Here is a 22193-nt window from a genome sequence, read left to right on the forward strand (position 1 = left end):
TGGAATCTAAAAAAAAAAAAAAAAAACAGGTTCCGATAAACCTAGGGGCAGGACAGGAATAAAGATGCAGACATAGAGAATGGACTTGAGGACACGGGGAGGGGGAAGGGTAAGCTGGGACGAAGTGAGAGAGTGGCATGGACATATATACACTACCAAATGTAAAATAGATAGCTAGTGGGAAGCAGCTACATAGTACAGGGAGATCAGCTCGGTGCTTTGTGACCACCTAGAGGGGTGGGATAGGGAGGGTGGGAGGGAGATGCAAGAGGGAGGGGATATGGGGATATATGTATAGATAGAGCTGATTCACTTTGTTATACAGCAGAAAGTAACACAACACTGTAAAGCAATTATACTCCAATAAAGATGTTAAAAAAAAAACCAAACAAACTAGAGTTACCATATGATCCTGCAATCCCATTTCTGGTCATATGTCTGGAGAAAACCATAATTCAAAAAGATACATGTAGTCCGGTGTTCATTGTGGCACTATTTACAATAGCCAAGACATGGAAGCAACCTAAATATCCATTGATGGATGAATGGATAAAGAAGATGTGGTATATATACACAATGGAATATTACTCTGCCATAAAAAAGAATGAAATAATGCCATTTGGAGCAATATGGATGGACCTAGAGAGTATCGTACTAAATGAAGTAAGCCAGACAGAGAAAGACAAATAACATATGATATCACTTATATGTGAAATCTAAAAAAAAAAAAAAAAAGGACTTATTTCAAAACAGAAAGAGACTCACAGACACTGAAAACAAACTTATGATTACCAAAGGGGAAAGGGGGACAGAGAGAGGGATAAATTAGGAGGTTGGGATTAACATATACACGTTACTATACATAAAATAGATAACCGGGACTTCCCTGGTGGTCCAGTGGTTAAGACTCTGCTTTCCCAATGCAGTGGGGCCGGGTTTGATCCCTGGTTAGGGAACTAGATCCTGCATGCTGCAACTAAAGATCCCCATGCCGCAACTACAAAAAGATCCCGCATGCCACAAAGAAGATCCCACGTGCTGCAACTGACCCAGTGCAGCCAAATAAATAAATAAATATTTTAAAAAATCGATAACCAACAAGGACCTAGTGTATAACTGTATAGCACAGGGAACTGTACTCAGTATTTTGTAATAACCTATAAGGGAAAAGAATCTGAAAAAAAAATATATATATATATGAATCAACTGTGCTATACACCTGAAACTAACATGATATTGTAAATCAACTATACTTCAATTAAAAAATAATAAAAAGGGCTTCCCTGGTGGTGCAGTGGTTGAGAATCTGCCTACCAATGCAGGGGACACGGGTTCGAGCCCTGGTCTGGGAGGATCCCACATGCCGTGGAGCAACTAGGCCCATGAGCCACAACTACTGAGCCTGCACGTCTGGAGACTGTGCTCCGCAACAAGAGAGGCCCACGCACCGCGATGAAGAGTGGCCCCCATTTGCCACAGCTAGAGAAGGCCCTCGCACAGAAAGAAGACCCAACACAGCAAAAATAAATAAAATAAGTTGATAAAAAAAAGAAAAAAAAAGAAAAAAACCTTAAAAAAAATAATAAAAAGTTAAATAAATAAATGTTTAAAAATAACCTCCCAAATAAGCCAATTTCTTAAAATCAGTCTGTCTTATGTATATCACACCCACACACGCACACCCACACATAAATACCTACATACATATATACACATCCTATTGGTTCTATGTCTCTGGAGAACTCTGACTGATACACCCATTTTGCAGGATAAAAACAGCGGTCTGCTTTCTCAGGAACTTAGTTTTAAGAGCTATATAAAAGGCTGGAATTTAGTATTGCGAAGATTACTCTCATGAATCTTAAGTTCTTAATTAGGGACCATCTTTACACAGTATGTTAATGAGGGATATATTGGCTGTCCACAACAGCCCTTTGCCCTGACCCCAGAAATGAGCAAATTGCTGTTTCTGTGTCTTTGTTTTCAACTGAGCATCAGCTGAAGTAATTGCTTGGGTATTCAGGGCCTTATTATAGACAAAAGAAATATATACTTAAAATAGTAGAATCACATTCACAAAGTGAGATCCTCACACCATGAGAGTTACCTAGAAACTGAGATCTTGTGAAGGAATATTTGATTCAAATCTCCAATCTTCCTCCTACTCTAGGCTATAAACTTATTGATGGGAATAGCAGGCAAAAATCTTCATGATGTAAATTCATATTCTCTCTGTCTCTCTTTCTCTCCTTGCCCCTGTCCCCAATATGCATATATAATTGATTTCATGTGAGTTATATGTAAATGTATGTTGGATGTGACTTTACATTAAGAGTGATGGTCTGGGCTGATGTCAGATTTACTGAACAAATTTCCTGAGACTATGGTGCACTATTAAAGTGGCCTGATTTTGCATTACAAGCCCTCTTTATAACTGTCCCCAAAGGAATCATCAATAATTTCAGTTTGGATAGAAATGTGAAAGAGACCTCTCCAATCTTGACACAAAAATGCCAGCATAGGCAGACCCATGGAAAGTCTGTCTTAAAAACTGCAGACTGGGGCTTCCCTGGTGGCGCAGTGGTTGAGAGTCCGCCTGCTGATGCAGGGGACACAGGTTCGTGCCCCGGTCCGGGAAGATCCCACATGCCGCGGAGCGGCTGGGCCCGTGAGCCATGGCCGCTGAGCCTGCGTGTCCGGACCCTGTGCTCCGCAACGGGAGAGGCCACAACAGTGAGAGGCCTGCGTACCGCATATATATGGAATTTAAGAAAAAAAATGTCATGAAGAACATAGGGGTAAGATAGGAATAAAGACACAGATCTACTAGAGAATGGACTTGAGGATATGGGGAGGGGGAAGGGTAAGCTGTGATAAAGCGAAAGAGCGGCATGGACATATATACACTACCAAATGTAAGGTAGATAGCTAGTGGGAAGCAGCCGCATAGCACAGGGAGATCAGCTCGGTGCTTTGTGACCGCCTGGAGGGGTGGGATAGGGAGGGCGGGAGGGAGACGCAAAAGGGAGGGGATATGGGAACATATGTGTATGTATAACTGATTAAATTTGTTAAATAAAAAAAAACAAAACAACAATAACAAAAAAAATGTACAAGGAAGCAAAAATATTAAAAAAAAAAATTGAAAAAAACCCACTGCAGACTGGACTCTTACAACCATCAGTCTAAATTAAAATGCTTCGAAAAAATAAAGAAAATGAAACAGTTGACCTCCTGGTGAACAGAAGCCCCATCACTTCATATACTACTGAAAAATCACAAATGGAATCTACTTTTAGCATATAAACAACGTTTATAGAGATGAAAAAGTAATTATGCTTATACTAAAAAATAATATCCTTAATGTTTATTTATTTTCATAACACTGGCAAAAGAGTTTGGCCATGATTCCTAGTAGCCATCTAGTTTTTATGGTACGTACATCTCACATGAGACATAAAATACACAGACGATACAGGTATTCAATGGGAAGACACAACTTCATTCTTCTTATCTTCTCTCATTTGAGTCTAAAGAAAATTTCAAGTGTAGTTCTGTGCATACCAAAAGAGATTGGAAAATTCTGATAAATGTCCTGTTAGTTTTCTTCTCAAACCTCTTTGTATGAAGCTAAGTTTTCTTTTTTTCTTTTTTCTTTTAGTAGTTCTGGAGTTATCATCAGAGGTCTAATTTAACTCTGGTGACGTTTTTATATTAATATGAAGCTGTGGTAGCCAGCTTCTAGGATGGACCCTATGATCCTTGCCTCCTGCTGTCCTAGTCCCCTCCTACCCTGGGCCAACCTATGTGATCAATAGAATACTGTGAACATGGTGGTACGTGGCTTCCATGGCTAGATCATAAAATATATTGCTGCTCTGCTTTGCTCTCTTGGATCACTGGCTCTGAGGGAAGCCAGCCGCCATGCTGTGAGGACACTCGAGCAGTCCTGTGTAGAGGCCCATGTGCAGAGGTGCTGAGGCTGTTCCACCTTGCAGCCGAGTGAGGGAGCCACCATGGAAGCACACCCTGTAGCTCCGGTCAAGGCCCAGCCTAAGAGGGATCTTAAGCCAGAAATGCCTCACAAGCAACTCTTGAAATCCTGAGCCACAGAAATCATGAGAGATAATAAACGACTGTTGCTGTTTTAAGCCATTACAGATGAGGTGACTCGTTAGCACTGGGAATGAAAAAATGTTGCCTGCCAACAAAGGATGCCGCAGCTGTCAAGCCACTACAGCAGCCCCTACAGTGAGCCCTGAGAGGATTCAGGATGGAGACAGACGTGCTGCCCACCAGCAAGCCCTCAGCCACTAGCTCCCCCGAGTGGCGCACCCCGAGGGGACTCAGGGTGGGAAAGCACAGGATACTGGTCCTAGATAGCTGAGGTGCATCTCTAAGGAATGATTTCAGTGAGCACAGACTCCTGCATCTTCCCATATAGAGAAAAGCGTTCAGTGTTTTAACTTGAGATGTCTGGTTTTCTTTAATTAACAGTAATCTTTTGATGTTCCAACTGACTGGTCTTTGTTGCAAAAACTCCTATCTATCCTGGCTCCTCCCTCACCTCTTCGGACCAGACCCTCAGAGCTATCCGAGAAGCTGCCTCCCGGGCTTGAAGTCCTGAGAAAGACTGCCAAATAAAACATAATTCTCAACTTTGAGCTTGTGCTTTTTTTTTTTCAGTCGACAGCAGCAACACATAAGTAATACAGAGACTTCTGTTTTTTCATTTCATTTCATTTCGTTTCCTTTCATTTTAATGTATTGCCCCGCCAGGCGGCATGCGGAATCTTAGTTCCCCAACCAGGGATCTAACCCATGCCCCACGTGTTGGGAAAACAGAGTCTTAACCACTGGACCACCAGGGAAGTCCCCAAGGTTTTATTTTAAAAACTCAGTTATATGGTGGCAAAACGAAACTAATCATGCATGATATCCATTTCTGTGGTTTATAATTGCTGTACTTCTTGCACGTTTATTCTTCGGTTGTCTCAGTGCCTGGATACATTTCCGGATATTGAAAACTAAGTCCAATTACAAAAATATGTTTCAGTGCAAGATCTGAATCTGGAAATTATAAACATCTGTAGTCTTAGTAGATGACTGGTTTATTAGGAAAGGATGTAACTCAGGAATAGCCAGAGCGTAAGAGGTGGAGGGGCAGAGAGCTGGTGGTGGGAAGGTGCGGGTGGGACTCGTGGGTTCCTGTGGACTTACTGCTGAGTGAGGTAGGAAGCCACTAAGGCTGCAGGGCAGAAAGGAGATGCTGTAAATTTAAAAACTGAAAATTAAGTGTCAGTGAGGATGTGGGGACTCAGAGAGACCCCTGTGCACAGCTGCGGGTGTGTAACCAAGTTCATTCAGTCTGGAGGCGAGTGCCTCAGAACACTGAGGAGTTAAGTGTGCAGGTGCCCCATCACATATCAAGTTCGTTTTGTACAGCGGCACAGAGAAATATCTATGAGAAGGTACATCCTGGTAGCAAAGTGAAGTAGAGTTTTCCAGAGAAGCAGAACCAGTAAGACGTATATGTGTGTTTACTGTAAGGAACTGGCTCACGTGATTATGGAGGCTGACAAGTCTCAAGGTCTGCACTGAGCAAGCTGGTGACCCAGGAGAGCTGATGAGGAAGGTGTAGCCTAAGACCCGGGAGACAAGACGGTGGAGCAGAAGGGCAGGAGGCCACCCCACGACAACATCAAAATCACAAACAGGGGCTTCCCTGGTGGCGCAGTGGTTGAGGGTCCGCCTGCCGATGCAGGGGACACGGGTTCGTGCCCTGGTCGGGGAAGATCCCACATGCCACGGAGCGGCTGGGCCCGTGAGCCATGGCCGCTGAGCCTGCGCGTCCGGAGCCTGTGCTCCACAACGGGAGAGGTCACAACAGTGAGAGGCCTGTGTACCACAGAAAAAAAAAAAAAAAATAAATCACAACTAACTGCTGAACAACCACGGACCAAAAAATCACTGGAACCTACCAGAAAAGATATCCTATATCCAAAGACAAAGAAGAAGCCACAGTGAGACGGTAGGAGGGGCATAATCACGATAAAATCAAATCCCATACCCGCCAGGTGGGTGACCCACAGACTGGAAAATGATTATACTGCAGAGGTTTTCCCACAGCAGTGAAAGTCCTTATCCTCATCTCAGCTTTCCCAGCCTGGGGTCTGGCCTCGGGAGGAGGAGCCCCCAGAGCATGTGGCTTTGAAGGCCAGCCGGGCTTGATTGCAGGAATTCCGCAGGACTGGGGGAAACAGAGACTCCACTCTTGGAGGGTGCACACAAGGTCTCGTGTGCACCAGGACCCAGGGGAAAAAGCAGTGGCCTCATAAGAGCCTGGGCCAGACCTACCTGCTGGTATTAAGGGTCTCCTGTGGAGGCAGAGGGTGGCTGTGGCTCAGCATGGGGACAAAAGCCTAAGACCCAGGAGAGCCGCTGTCGGATGTTGCAGGTGAGGGCAGGAGAAGACCGACGTCCCAGCTCAAGCACTCAGGGGGAAGTTCCCCCTCATTCAGCCGTTTTGTTCTATTCAGGTCTTCAACTGACTGGATGATGCTCACCCACACTAGGGAGGGCAATCTCCTTTACTCAGTTTACCAATTCGAATGGTAATCTCATCCAAAACACCCCACAGACTAACCCAGAATTATGTTTGACTAAATGTCTGGGCACCTTCTGGCCCAGACGAGTTGACACATAAAATTAACCCTCTGGGCTTCCCTGGTGGCACAATGGTTAAGAATCCACCTGCCAATTCAGGGGACACAGGTTCGAGCCCTGGTCCGGGAAGATCCCACATGCCGCAGAGCAACTAAGCCTGTGTGCCACAACTACTGAGCCTGCACTCTAGAGCCAGTGAGCCACAACTACTGAGCCCATGTGCCACAACTACTGAAGCCCACGTGCCTAGAGCCCGTGCTCTGCAACAAGAGAAGCCACCGCAATGAGAAGCCCAACACAGCAACGAAGAGTAGCCCCTGCTCGCCACAACTAGAGAAAGCCCACGCGCAGCAACAAAGACCCAACATAGCCATAAATAAATAAATAAATAAATATATATATATATATATTTTTTTTTTTTAAATAAATTAACCCTCACACAAAGTACTGGCAGTAACCTTGGTGCCCAACCCAAGGGGACTTATAATTAAAGTGTAGTAGTCGAAAGTTTAAAGTGTAGTGCTCACCAGTTAAAATAAAACTGTTTCATACTGCAACATGGATAAAACAGGAAATTATGAGTTAACAAGGTAAAAGCAAAACAAAAATACAGCTGTCCCTTTGTACTTGCAGGAGATTGGTTTCAGGACCCTCAGCAGATACTAGAATCCAAGGATGCTCAAATCCCTTATACAAAATGGCGTAGCATTTGCATATAAGCTACCCACACCCTCCCGTATACTTTAAATCATCTTTAGATTACTTATAATACTTAATACAATGTAAATACTGTGTAAATAGTCATAAGTACAATGTAAATGCTAGTTGCTGCCACACAGCAAATTCAAGTTTTGATTTTTGGAACTTTTTGGAATTTTCTTTTTTGGGGGAATATTTTTGGTCCATGGTTATTTGAATCCACAGATGCAGAACCTGAGGCTATAGAGGTCTGACTGTAATCCTATTTTTATTTGCAACCCTAGAATGAGACCTAAAACATCTGCTCCCCTAAACCATGAACTCATTATGATATTCAACCAAAAGAGGAAGTTCCTCCCCAAGAAGAATGCATTTGTCACCACTGGAGGTAACTTACTTACTCTGAAAAATGATCATTGAAGGGAAATAACTGAATAATTATCTTGCCTTCACTTTAGGAACTATATTTCAGGGTGACCAAATAGGCCTGAACGATGAGAAAGGGCTCTGTTTTCCAGAAGGATACTGTAACCGAAAGTGGGGTCCAGGTGCTCGCTGCTCAAAAGCCAATAAAGAGGCAAAGTTGGTGGAAAGGAAAGTTTGCTTTATTTTGGATGTCAGCAACAGAGGTGGGGCGGACTCCTGTCCAAAGGCCGACTCCCCCTACAAATGACAATCAGGGGGCAAGAGCTTTCATAGACGGAGGGAGAGGGCTACGTGCAGAAACAGCACAGTCAGCTCTGACGGTCATCTTGAAATTGGTCATCGATGGTCTGACCAGCGTCATCCTGATTGTTTTAAGTACAGTTAATCTTCAGTTCCAGGGTCGGTTTGTTCCCATTTCCTTGAGGCCAGTTCTTGGAATTGTGGCAGCTTACGTCGTGGCTACAGTCTGGTCATCACGTAGTTAACTTCTCCCACCTGGTAGGAGTTTCAGTATCTATAAGACAGCTCACAGGATATGGCTCAGAATATCATCTATAGCCCTTGAGAAGGAACTAGTGGCCCTTGAGAAGGAACTAATGGTCCTTGACTATGCTTAATGACTAAATTATTATTATTTAGTCTTGTTGGACTGTTTTCCTTTGTTTCTGCATTTTCTCACTTCTCTGATCAAACTTATTCTTTGGCTAAAGTTTTTTCACAGACAAAAGGCAGGCTGAGGACATGGGGAGGGGCAAGGACCATAGGGTCCTGTTCTGTTTCAATACCAGCTAATTAATGTGGAAAAATCATAGTATAAAATCACCATTTTGCAAACTCTGATAAAATAATTGATTCAGGCCACATTAATCAATAGATGAGAAAACCTTTGGATGAAAGACTGATGGGGGATAGAGTGTCAAGTGTCATGCCAGAGGACACTTGCTGGTTGAAAGAGGGAAACACAATTCTTCCAGGAGGGATCAGGCTCTCATCACCAGAACTCACCAAATCTTAGCATCATTAGTAATGGGGCAACTGGATATTTTGAGCATCCTGATGTGTTGAAATACAAAGCACAAGACACTACACTGAAGTATTCTTACTTAAATATTTAATATTTTTGTTAATATTTTGTTTAATATTTTTGTTAAGTCTGAGCAGGAGTTTAGGTCTAAATTCCAGGTGACAGGAAGTAAAGGAGAGAGGTTAAATGACCCCATGAGGGAGCAACCAACCAAATCTAAAATGTGGGACATTTTGCAGGAAAACTGATTTGGCTTTCTCAATAAGACACCGGCATTTAACGCAGGAAAAGCAGGGAATTGTCCTACATTAACTCAAACAAACCAACTGTAATAAAGTGGTTTTTTAAGGACAACTGGGAAAATTCGAATATGTGCTGTGCGCAAAATGGTATTAGGGAGTTAATTTTCTGATGTGTGACAAAGGAATTATGGCTGTGAAAGGCGCTGTCCTCTTTTTTTTTTTTTTTTTCGGTACGCGGGCCTCTCACTGTTGTGGCCTCTCCCGTTGAGAGCACAGGCTCTGGACGTGCAGGCTCAGCGGCCATGGCTCACGGGCCCAGCCGCTCCACGGCATGTGGGATCTTCCCAGACCGGGGCACGAACTCGTGTCCCCTGAATCGGCAGGCAGACTCTCAACCACTGTGCCACCAGGGAAGCCCGAGATTCATTTTCTTTGAAAGGCCCAAGTTTACTAACTGATTCTTTTGGGTGAGTTAGTTTGGGAGAAGGAGATTCACCTAGGCTCCCAGTATCTGCCTACAGCTGAGTTATTAATTGTACAGAGGGAAAAATACCTTTATAGCGGGGAACTATCCCAGACATCATAATGTAAATGACCACCGCAAGTGTCCAACATTTCAAAATATTAGTAATAGGACACACTGAGATCAAGTCACTCCAGACGCAAAATGTGTAACCAGAATAATCTCAAGTAAATAATCAGATAAACCCAAATCGAGGCACCCTATACACAGTTGTGTACCTCTTCTCTTCAAAAATGTCCATGTCATGACAAAGAAAGGCTGAGGAACTGTTCCAGATTATAGGAGATTAAAGAAGTTGACAATGAAATGTCTTGCTTAACCCGTGACTGGAGCCCAGCTTGAAAACAAAGGTTTATAAAGGATATTATTGGGACAACTGGTAAAATCCAAACATGGAAAATGTATTACACAATAATATTGTATTAATATTAATTTCTTGAATTTGACGATTTTCCTGAGATTATGTAAGAGAATGTCTTTGTTCTTAGGAGATATACCCTGTATTATTTAGAGGCGAAGGGGACATATTAGACTTAATGGTTCAGCAAAAGTCTCTTTATATATTAGATAGATAAATAGGTACAAATATCAGGTGCATATATACATATATATCTATACACAAATATATACATATATTTCTGTATAGATGTATATATATAAATATATACATATATGGAGGGAGAAAGAGAGAGGGTTCATGAGCAAATGAGACAAAAATCTAACAACTGGTGAATCTGGATGAAAGGTATAAAGAAGTTCACTGTGCCATTATTGCAACATTTTTGTGGGTTTGACTTTTTTCCAAAATACAGAGTTAAAAGCAATTAAAAAGCCCACCATCGAGTCAGCTGTTACAAACGCTTCAGCTACTTTTAAAAAAAATTTATTTATTTTATTTATTATTTATTTTTGGCTGCTTTGGGTCTTCGTTGCTGCGCGTGGGCTTTCTCTAGTTGTGGCGAGCGGGGACTACTCTTCACTGCGGTGCGCGAGTTTCTCATTGCAGTGTCTTCTCTTGTTGCAGAGCACGGGCTCTAGGCACACGGGCTTCAGTAGTTGTGGCACACAGGCTCAGTAGTTGTGGTTCGCGGGCTCTAGGCACGCAGGCTCAGTAGTTGTGGCGCACAGGCTTAGCTGCTCCGCGGTGTGTGGGATCTTCCCGGACCAGGATTTGAACCCGTGTCCCCTGCATTGGCAGATGGATTCTTAACCACTGCGCCACCAGGGAAGCCCCTCAGCTACTTTTATCTCTGATCAACATCAGAGTCTCTGCTAATTAGCTAATGCACGGTAGAAATTAGTTTTCATCGTGTAGTCATGGCGCTCAGATGTGGGGATTAGCTGGGCTTCCTGTGCAGGCCCCCCAGGTTTGAGCAGGGGATAAGAATCCAGCCAGTCCTGTGGCCTGGACTTCTCTGAATGGCACCCGGGGTTTAGGATTCTGAACCACCCCCATATGCAGGTGCTCACTGGAGGCATCTGTTCCTGAGTCCCGAGACCTGACACCGGAACTGTAATCACTGCATCTGCCCTGAGTGAACCTTTCAGAGAGAGAGGGTTTGGAGGCTGAGGCCCTACAGCCCGGACTACATGGACTTCCAGAAGAGGCGTCTAAGGGTTGCTGGGTCAGCCTGCTCACGAGTGCATGTGGCAGAGTTCAGTCTGAGATGTGGTTTTTTCAAGACCTTCTCTTCCTCCTCATTATTATTATTTTATAGCTTTACTGATATACATATACCTCCCATTTTTAGTCGAGAGGTCCATGAATTTTGTAAATACACAGTCCTGCGACTGCTATGCTCCTTTCAGAACTCTTTCATCACCCCTAGAAGTTCCCTCCTGCCGCGTTGCTCTCATCACCGCCCCCATCTGGACCACCAGGTACTACTGATCTGCTTTCTGTCCCTATGGCTTTGCCTTTTCTAGAATTTCCTCTGAATGGAGTCATCTCAGGATGTAAACCTCTGTGTCTGACTTCTTTCACTCAGCATAATAGTTTTGAGATTCACCTCCTGTGCTGTGTGCTGTGGTTTTGATTCAGATTTCCCTAGTGATTAGTGATGTCGGGCACCTTTTCATGTGCTCATTGGCCATTTTATAACTTCTTTGGAGAAACGTCTCTTCAAGTCCTTTGCTCATTTTTTAAGTGCATTGTTTTTTGGGTTTTTTTTTTGCGGTACGCGGGCCTCTCACTGTTGTGGCCTCTCCCATTGTGGAGCACAGGCTCCGGACATGCAGGCTCAGAGGCCATGGCTCACTGGCCCAGCCGCTCCGCGGCATGTGGGATCTTCCCGGACCGGGGCACGAACCCGTGTCCCCTGCATCGGCAGGTGGACTCTCAACCACTGCGCCACCAGGGAAGCCCTAGTGCATTGTTTTTTGATGCTGTTTTTGAGTTGCAGGAGTTCTTCATATATTCTGTATATTAATCTCATATAAGATACATAAATTGAAAATATTTTCTCCCATTCCATAGGTTGCCTTTTCACTCAGTTGATAGTATCCTTTGGTACACAAAAGTTTTAAATTTGGATGTAGTCTTTAGTATTTTAAAATCTGAAACATTTCCCAGGCCTTTCTTTACCTTTCATGACATTGACATTTTTGGAGAGTACAGGCCCTTATTTTGTAGAATGTCCTCTGCTTGGGTCTATATAATTGTCTCCTCGTGATTTTGTTCAGCTTGTGCATTTTTGGCAGGAAAACAATATCTGTGATGTTGTGGTCTTTTCAGTGCATCCATCAGGAGGCATGTCACCAGTTTGTCCTATTATTGGAGATGTTGATTTAAATCTCTTAACTAAGGTGTCCTCTGGTAAGTATGTAACTGATAAGCAATCTGGGGGGACAGCTTTAAGATTGCGTGCATGTTATAAGTATCCTTTCCCCAACAAAATGTAACCCAGTAATTTTAGCATCCATTATGATTCGAGCCTGAATCAATGATTATAGCGATGATTTGCTAGGATGGGTGAAAAATGGTGACTTGGTTTTCTACTTGTATTAGTCCCTCTACATTTATTATGGCATTTTAGTTGGCATTTTACTTTCCCTTATAATGAAAGAAGAGCTTTCTTCACTCTTCCTGTTTATTTGTTCTTCGATATCATTCTGATTCACAGATTCTTTTTTACTCAAGGTGTTATTACATCTATAATCATCTTGGTGAACTTTGATTTTTGTTTGATTGTTTGTTTTTTGCATGTAACTATATATCTGGATATCACTCTGTATCAGTTCATAGAGTTCTTCCTTGTTGGTTTTTATAGCCATGTGCTACTTCATTGTGTGGACATGCTGTAATTTATTCAAACAATTTCTTACATATGGACATTTAGGTTGTTTAAAATATTCTGAATTACAAATTATGCTGTAATAAATAACCATCACAACTTTTTTTGTATTGCTAGAGGTAACTGAGGGTAGTACCCAGAAGTGCTATTTCTAGGTCAAAGGGTAAATGCTCTGTAATTTTCTTAGCTATTGCTCAATTCCCATCAGCAGAGGTTGGACCATTTTGTAGTGCCCACTTCCAGCCTCGCCACAGAGTGGTCTGTCAAGATATTGAGTTTCTGCTCTTCTGATGAATGACAGGTGCACTGTCACTTAGGTGTGTCTCATCGTGTGCAGAGAGGTTGCACCCCTCCACCACTTCCAATAAGTGGCTCCTAAGACCTTATTTTACAGAAATGGCTTCCATTCGGGCTCCAGGTGCTTATTCTTTGGCCCCAGCCCCTCTCTCCTCCCTGTCTAGACAGATGAGGCCAGTCAGACTATAGGAATGGGGTCCTCACTACAATCATCATCATCGTCAAACGTGCCCAAACGTGAGAGGGCACTCAGTCCACCGGCACCAAGTGGGCGCATTTCCGTGCAGCCGGACAACTTGCACAGCCCGCCTTCTCACTCCCATCTCGGCCTCCACAGCAACCTCCCCCAGAGGGTACAGATAATCCTCCCTGCTGAGTGCTGAGGCAAAGGGGCTTGGAGAGACGAAGCAGCTCACCCAGCCAGTGAGAGGAGAGTCCAGTCCAGAGACCATGAGCATAGAGTCCTAGTCCGTGCCTGCAAAGTTAGGGAACTGTCCCCAAGACTACTCTCACTTCTGACACCAGAGGCCAGCTCAGGGTCCCCACAACCGCCGCCAAGTTCAGTGACTCACTAGAAGGACCCTCAGAACTTGCTGAAAGCTATGATATTCACAGTTACCCTTTATTACAGCAAAAAGATACAGGTGAAAACCAGCCAAGAGAAGAGACAAATACGGTGCAGTCGGGAGAGGCTCCTACTCAGCGTCCGGGTAAACAAATGTAACTGATCAGGACACTGTGGGGCCTGCCGGGGACACACCCCTCCCCCCATGTCCTCTGCTTTAGCTCTTCTCTGAAGCGCCTAGATAACAGTATCTGGTGCACATTTCCTGAGTTGTTTTACAGATGCTAAAACCACCACCAAATGGAAAAAGTGAACTACATGATGCCCATGAGCACATGGCCCCTAGACCTCCTGGCGCCTAAGGACTCATAAAGTTACCACCACTCGCCATCAACCAATCAGAGAGCAGTGCATGAGCTGATCACACACCCTGGGACTCCCCTCCCTCACTTTGCCTTTTAAAACACCTCCCTGAGCGCAAGTGTTTTGAGCATTAGCTGCACTGGACTCTTTGTCTGGTGCCTTACAATAAACGCTGCACTTTCCTTCACCGCAACCTGGTGTCAGTAGATTGGCTTTACTGCCCGTGGGCAAGTGGACCTACATTTGGTTCCAAAGGCACTCTTATCAGGCAGGAGAGCCTAAGGGCTTAGAGATCACCTCTGGGTGGGGAGCTGAGGGCAAAGAGCAGATCTCTCTTTGGGCAAGGATAAATTCTTTATTACACAATGCCCTTTCCTTGTGATACATTCATACAAGTGAGGGTACCTGCTCATGACCCTGGAGGAAGAGTCCAGCCTCTGCGCCCACATGACTGGCATGAAGAAGGATCCCACTCGGCTGAACAGCAGGACTGGGAAACGGACAGCAACAGCCAGTCTGCAAGAAAAGTACAGTGGCCTCTGGTTATTGAGAATTCACATCCAGTGTTTTTCTCTACTCATCAAATATGGAAGAAAAATGTCAGTTTAACCCCACTAGGCTCTTGCGTCAGGCCCAGCTGGCCTCAGTATCATTTCTGATTTGATTGCATACAGAACCCATAGGTGGTGCCAATTTTCAGTCTGGGCAACAAATAATTTTAAAAAGAAAAAAAAAAAAAAGGGAATCTGAAAGATTAACAAACCTCTATCGAATTACATTTCCCAGTTGAAGTAATGTTACAATGAAGATTGCCTTGCAATTTGTACAAAAGGGGGAAGTTCACATCTTTATTCACTGTGGGACTGTTGTTGACACTTGCAAAAATCTTCCACCTCCAAATCAGACAAAGGTCAATTGAGAGGAGGCCGCCAAGCCTTACTAGTTAGGGATGGGGGAGAGGAGAGGAAAGGAAGACAAATTCAGACCTGAGGGAGCAGGGGATTGGGGGTGGCGTGGCGAGGGGGGCTGGGAGGGAGGAGAAAAAGCTTTCTGGTTCACCTCACAGGCTTTCTCCACACACTGGGCTATCCTGAAGGAGGAGGACAGAGCTTGTTTTCTCTCGAGGGTCCTCCAGCCCACCCAGTGTCCTTCTCAGGATTTCCATGCTCCTCCAGCCTTCCTTGGATAGGATGCCGGGGCCACAGACAGATGTTTTCTTTCTTTTTTCCTTTTTTTTTTTTTTTTGGCCACGCCTTGTGGCTTACAGGATCTCAGTTCCCTGATCAGGGACTGAACCCAGGCCACGGCAGTGAAAGCCCAGAATCCTAACCGCTAGGCCATCAGGGAACTCCCTCAATTATATCCTTGGTCTGGGGCTTCAGCTGACATTCCCAGACGGGGGTCTGTTACAGTCTTCCAAATCTGGAGGTCTGCGGATTCATCCCAGACACCTGATCTGTTCAACCATCAATTTCATGGCTGACTCTTTCTCTGTGTCTTCAGTGTGAATGTGACTCAGTCAAAATATGACTTCCCGTCGCACCGGCCATTCTGGCCTCCCTGAAGGGGATTTCCCAGCATCTTGGGCTTCCACAACTCCAGTTAGATACCTTGCTTCTTTCTCCAGTTTTATACCTTCCTTCTTTCTCCAGTTTTAAGCATCTGGGAATCTCAGCCAAGCCTAAAACCAGAGGTCCTCATCTATCACCTCAATTAATGAACCATGAATATTATATACCTGGCTGGTTTCTATGTAAAATGTTTCTAGCACCAATTCCATTCCATTGTGCGAGGGGAGGGGAGGGTGCTGGTGGCAGCAGGCAGGGCGGTCCCCAACACTATCCAACAAGTCTCCAGACACCAGCTCAGTGTCCCACAATTCATCTCTATTCTGACTACTCTGCCTACTCAGAGATGGCATCATATCCCACAGGTTAAGGGCTCAGTCTCACTCGCCTACCCCCTTTCCCAGCTTCGGAAGCCAGTCATAAGGCCAGCTGATCACCTGTGCTTCTGACCAACCAGCTACAGTGTCGACTGGAGGTTCCAACAACCCCCCTCCTTGGGTTTGATTAATTTACTAGAGCAGCTCACAGAACTCAGAGAAACATTTAATTCACTAGATTATTGGTGTATTATAAAAGGATATGAACAGCCAGATGGAAGAGATTCGCAAGGCAAGGTATGGGGAAGGGGTGTGGAGTCTCCATGCCCCCTCCAGGCATACCATTCTCCCCCATCTCCAAGTGTTCACCAGCTCAGAAGCTCTCCAAACCCTATCTTTGGGGGTTTTCTGGAAGCTTCATTTCATAGGCATCATTGATTAAGTCATTGGCCATTGGTGACTGAATCGACCTCCAGCCCCTCTCCCCTCCCTGGGGGTGAGGGGGTGGGACCAAAAGGTTCAGCCTCTCATCACGTGGTCAGTTCTTCTGGCAACCAACTCCCACCCTTAGGGGGATCCAAAAGTCATCTCATTAACATACAAAAGAAGCTTCATCCTTCTAGGCACTTAGGAAATTGCAAGGATTTTAGGAGCTCTGTGTCAGAAATGGACGAGGACCAAGTATATATTTAATTACATTACCATATCATGACCCAAAATTCCTTTCTTTAGGAAAATGCAGAATTGGGGACCATAAGCATCCCGCATTTTGTTTTGACACCAATTGATTTATTCATCAAATATTTATTGAGGGTTTACTCTGTGCCCAGCGCTACACTGGCACTGGAGGCTTAATGATGAGCAGGACAGGCAAGGTCAAAGTTGAAGAAAGGCACCGCTCTGAGATGGCTTTCAGTTATTTTTCATTCTGAAGGGAAAAACTCTCTGAGAACTAAAAACTCTACCTCTGTCTTGTCAAAAAATAAACTTAGGTATATTAAATGTTTTAAGAGTTTGAGCAAAAATTAATTTGAGTCGGGCAGCATCCAATCCAGGAAATGGAAAGGAGCTCTGAGGAACTGTACAAAATGAAAGACTTTTATAGGTAGAAGGGAGCAGAAACAAGGAAGTTATACTAGGCAAAAAAGCCAGGTGGTTAGAGCAGGTTACTTTCCTTTCGAGTCTGTCAGCCAGATTACCTAACTAGTGCTAGGAGTCAGGCGATTCTAGGAATCAGGTGATTCCTGATTGACCGGTTAAAGATTCCATTTCTAGGACAGCAGAAACTGTAATTAAGTTGTCTTGGTTTGGTGACACGGGGCTTAACATAAGCGATTCCATTTGGGGTCTGTTGTCTTGTTTTTAACAGTCTCAACCAGAGGTGAATCTTACATCTTATAAAATTTATCTTAGTAGTATTTTTAATAGTTAAGCATTTAAAAAATATATAATAAAATATTTTTGGAAAAGATTACACAGTACCCAAGCATGGTAAATTCAAATGGCCCAGAAGGGATCACAGGTAAGTCAACTGCTCCTTCCCCCAGAGCTGGTAGGAGAAGTTTAGGCTTCGGGCCTGCAGGGGGACCTCCTAGCCAGCTCTCCTTTCTCCTCAGGCCTATTCTAGATCCTTGGACCTGAGGGCTCTGGCATGCTGGGCAGAGGGGGGTGGCGGCAGGGGTGAGACAAGTCCCCAGTCCCCAAGAAAGGCCTTGGGTTCACATATCCAACCAGCTGTTTGTGGTAGGGATGGAAGTTACTCATTCTCAAATGCTTATGGATGCCAGACACTGATTCACACATTTGGTTGGGATACATCACCTTCTTGCAGGTGAAGAGCTGGTAAGGGGTGGCTGGATGAGTGCCTGGTGTGAGAACCAGGGCAAAAAACCTCCCCCCACCCCACTATTCTTAACTGCATACTAAACAGCTTCATGTTGGCAGGCGGGCAGTGCAAGTCTTTTCTTCCTTAGTCACCTACAATGCAAGGGATTTGTAGCCACCACTGATGCCTCTGCATGAACAAAGGATCCCTGAAGGATGTTATACTCTACTTTTCTTCAACAAAAACTGACCTCGCAACACAGGAATCCCAATGAACTACCAATTTTTCATCTTTAAGCAGTGCTGTACGCTGCCAGTTCTAGACAAGGAGCCATTTCTGATTTCTAGAAGACTTCTTGAAGCCAGTGGGTTGGAGATGGGGCCTGGCTGTAAAGGACTGAGAGTAGAATTCAGTTACAGGGCCCGCTGTCCCTGGGTTGCCTCTTGTGTTGGAAATTACCTGCTGTGAAATGAGGTTAAAAACAACCGCTCTTCACTCTTCACCGTTCCTTCCTTCCCTCCTTCCATTTAGTTTTAATTGCGGTAAAATATATACAACATAAATTTTACATTTTTAAATTTAAATTGAAAATTTTTTAATTGTGGTAAAATACACATAACATAAAATTTACCATCTCAGCCTTTTTTTTTTTTTTTTTTTTTTTTGCGGTATGCGGGCCTCTCCCGTTGCGGAGCACAGGCTCCGGACGCGCAGGCTCAGTGGCCATGGCTCACGGGCCCAGCCGCTCCGCGGCATGTGGGATCCTCCCGGACCGGGGCATGAACCCGTGTCCCCTGCATCGGCAGGCGGACTCTCAACCACTGCGCCACCAGGGAAGCCCCCATCTCAGCCATTTTTAAGTGTACAGTTCGGTGGCATCAGGTACATTCACATTACTGTGTATCCACCACCACCATCCATCTCCAGAACTCTTCCCATCTCACAAAACTGAGACTGTGCACCCATTAAACAACTTCCTACTCCCTCCCCCTTCCAGGCCCTGGCAACTACCACTCTACTTTCCGTGTCTATGAGTGTGACTATCTATCTAGATACTTCATATAAGTGAAATCAAGCCGTATTGGTCCTTTTGTGTCTCACTCAAAAGCATAGCGTAACGTCCTCAAGGTTCACATGTTGTAGCCTGTGTCAGAATTTCTTTCCTTTTTAGGCTGAATAATATTCCATTGTATTGATAGACCACATTTTGTTTATCTATTCATCTGTCCATGGACATTTGCGTTGTGCCCACATCTTGGCTATTGTGAATTATGCTACTATGAACCTGGGTGTACAGATACTTGATCATGTCCTGCTTTCAGTTCTTTTGGATGTGTACCCAGAAGTGGAGTTACCCTCCTCACTTTTCTTAATTACAAACGAAATGACTCTGTGCTGGGAAGAGAAACTCAGGATGAACGTGCAGTCATGGATGTTTATCACCAGTTTGATAACCCAGCTGAAGCTTTCTCATTTAAAAAAAAGAGAAAAAGGGACTTCACCTTCTCACAGATTTGTATAAACTCCCACCCACTGACACACTTTCAAACATACCTCATTTCTGATATAACTGTCCTCCCTCTCTCCCTCTCTCTCACAAGAAATTACAACCACCACAGATACCGTACTCTTATTAGGTACTTTCCCTACTCACATCAGAGCTGTATCATAGAAAGTTAGCCCTGAAAAGCAAATACCCCTTCACTGTAGGTATGGACTTTCACACAATCTCTTGTCTTAGATTTACGTAAAAGATCAAGTTCCATTTAAGAGAAAGAACAAAGAAAAGATGGCAACCAAAAATGCCTGAAATGGATTAAATAAAAAATAAGATCAGCTGCTCAAGAGGGAATAGGAAACAACTAGCAATTCACAGACTTAGAAAGTCAATAAACACAAGGAAGTGTGCTCATTTGCATGAATAATCAAATAAATGGAAATTTAAAATGAGATCTTATTTTTCACCTCTCAGACTGGCAGATAAAGAGACCGGTATTATGGAAGTTTGATGAGGCTGTACGGAAACAAACACTGAGGGTGGGGATGGAAATAACTGCAACCTTTTTGAAGCATAATTTGGAAAAAAAACCCTATGGCTCAGCATTTACGCTTTTAGGTATTTGTATTTCAGAGGCATTTCACAAATCCATAAGAGTACCCATACAAGTCCATAAGAAAACATGCAGCCTCTGTTCTAATAGCAAATAACTGAAAACTTCCAGGTGTCCATCCAAAGATAAGTTCAAGTCCTAACAATTAGCACCTGTGAATGTGACCTTATTTAGAAATAGGATCTTTCTAGATATAATTAGTTAAGATGAGGTCATACTGGATTCGGGTGGAGCCTAAACCAATGTCTGGTGTCCTTATAAGAAGAGGAGAGGACACACACACATACACACAGGGAAGAAGGCCATGTGCCCATGGAGGCAGAGATTGGAGTGATATAGCCACAAGCTAAGGAATGGCTGGAGCTTCCAGAAGCTGGAGGAGGCAAGGAAGACTTCTTCCTTAGAGTCTCTGGAGGGATCAGAACTCTGTTGACACCCTGATTTTGGACATCTGTCCTCCAGAACTGCGGGAGAATACATTTCTGTTATTTTAACCTATCCAGTGAGTTATAATTTGTTATGGCAGCCCTAGGAAAATAATACAGTAGGGGATGGCTCAATAAATAATGATACATACACATGACTAGGGACGGGTGTGAGACCCTCAATTTATTCCTTATTATGGTTTGGATTTTGAACTACGTGAATATAGTTCCTTTTATAAAAATAAAATTTAAACAATTAATAAAATATCATTCTACTTCTTTCCCTATAACCTAGTTGTTTGGGTTTTACTTATTGCACTTTAAAGTTACAGTAATGAAGGACAATTATATTGAGTTTTTTCATAAAATTTTGAATTGGAAAGATCTAAGAGATTTCCTAGTATGGTAGGCAGAATAACGGCTCCCAAAGATGTCCACATCCTAATCTCCAGAACCTGCGAATATATTAGGTTATATGGCAAAGAGGAATTAAGTTTGCAGGTGGAATTTAGGTTGCTAATCAGCTGACCTTAAAATAAAGAGGTGGGACTTCCCTGGTGGTGCAGTGGTTGAGAATGTGCCTGCCAATGCAGGGGACACGGGTTCAAGCCCTGGTCCAGGAAGATCCCACATGCTGCAGAGCAGCTTACCCCGTGCACCACAACTACAGAGCCTGCGCTCTAGAGCCCGCAAGCCACAACTACTGAGCCCATGAGCCACAACTACTGAAGCCCGCATGCCTAGAGCCTTTGCTCCGCAACAAGAGAAGCCATTGTAATGAGAAGCCCGTGCACCACAACAAAGAGTAGCCCCTGCTCGCCACAGCTAGAGAAAGACTGTGCACAGCAATGAAGACCCAACACAGACAAAAATAAATAAATAGGCGCTTCCCTGGTGGCGCAGTGGTTGAGAGTCCGCCTGCCGATGCAGGGGACACGGGTTTGTGCCCCGGTCCCGGAAGATCCCACATGCCGCGGAGCGGCTAGGCCTGTGAGCCATGGCCACTGAGCCTGCGCGTCCGGAGCCTGTGCTCCACAATGGGAGAGGCCACAACAGTGAGAGGCCTGCATACAGCAAAAAAATAAATAAACAAATAAATTTATTTATTGTTTATTTAAAAAAATAAAATAAAGAGATAATTCTGGCTGAGCTGGATCAATGTAATCACAAGGGTGAGCTCAATGTAACCACATGGATCCTTACAAGTGGGAGAAGGAGGCAGAAAAGTCAGCGTCAGAGTGATGTAATGTGGGAAAGACTCAGTTGGCCATTGCTGACTCTGGCCTTGAAGATGGAGGGAGTGGCCATGAGCCAAGGAATGCAGGCAGCCTCTAGATACTGGAAAAGGCAAAGAAATTGATTCACCCCAAGACACTCTAGAAGGGAACATGGATCTGCTAATACCATGGTTTTAGCCCAGTGAGACCCCCATCTGACTTCTGATCTCCAGAAACACAAGAGAATAAATCTGTGTTGTTTTAAAACACTAAGTCTGTGGTAATGTGTTATAGCCGTAACAAGAAACTCATACATCTTGTCAACCCCTCGTTTTGTAGAAGAAGAAACTGAGATACAAGAACACCAGAGAAAAGAATCAATACTCTACCCCAGATGTCCTGGTTAATAAGGGTGTTTTCACTATAAAATGTGTACACGAATAATTAGAGGATAAACTTCCTTTCACCTTGTACACATTTTGTCAAAATCAAACTTTCCTGGAACATTTAAAAAATGATTTGCTCTTTGAAAAATTCAGCACATTAACATTTCTGGAACATTTCTCATCTTAAAAGCAAAAATAAACAGTAGGGATATTCCACACTCACTCTCAAACCAACTTATTAAGAAC

The 22193-nt window shown here is 43.9% G+C and overlaps 1 protein-coding gene across 1 annotated transcript in view; it reads right to left on the reverse strand.

The window, feature by feature from the left end:
• Positions 1-22193, reverse strand: part of TIAM1 (TIAM Rac1 associated GEF 1) — a gene marked incomplete at its 5' end in the record, with an annotated part of 515782 nt that overhangs the window by 480103 nt on the left and 13486 nt on the right. Inside the window, one exon of the mRNA XM_082624561.1 lies at positions 14504-14614. The remainder of the gene's footprint in view (positions 1-14503; positions 14615-22193) is intronic.

The sequence above is a fragment of the Mesoplodon mirus genome (assembly GCF_964341445.2).
Source record: "Mesoplodon mirus genome assembly, chromosome: 6".
Classification (NCBI taxonomy): Eukaryota; Metazoa; Chordata; class Mammalia; order Artiodactyla; family Ziphiidae; genus Mesoplodon; species Mesoplodon mirus.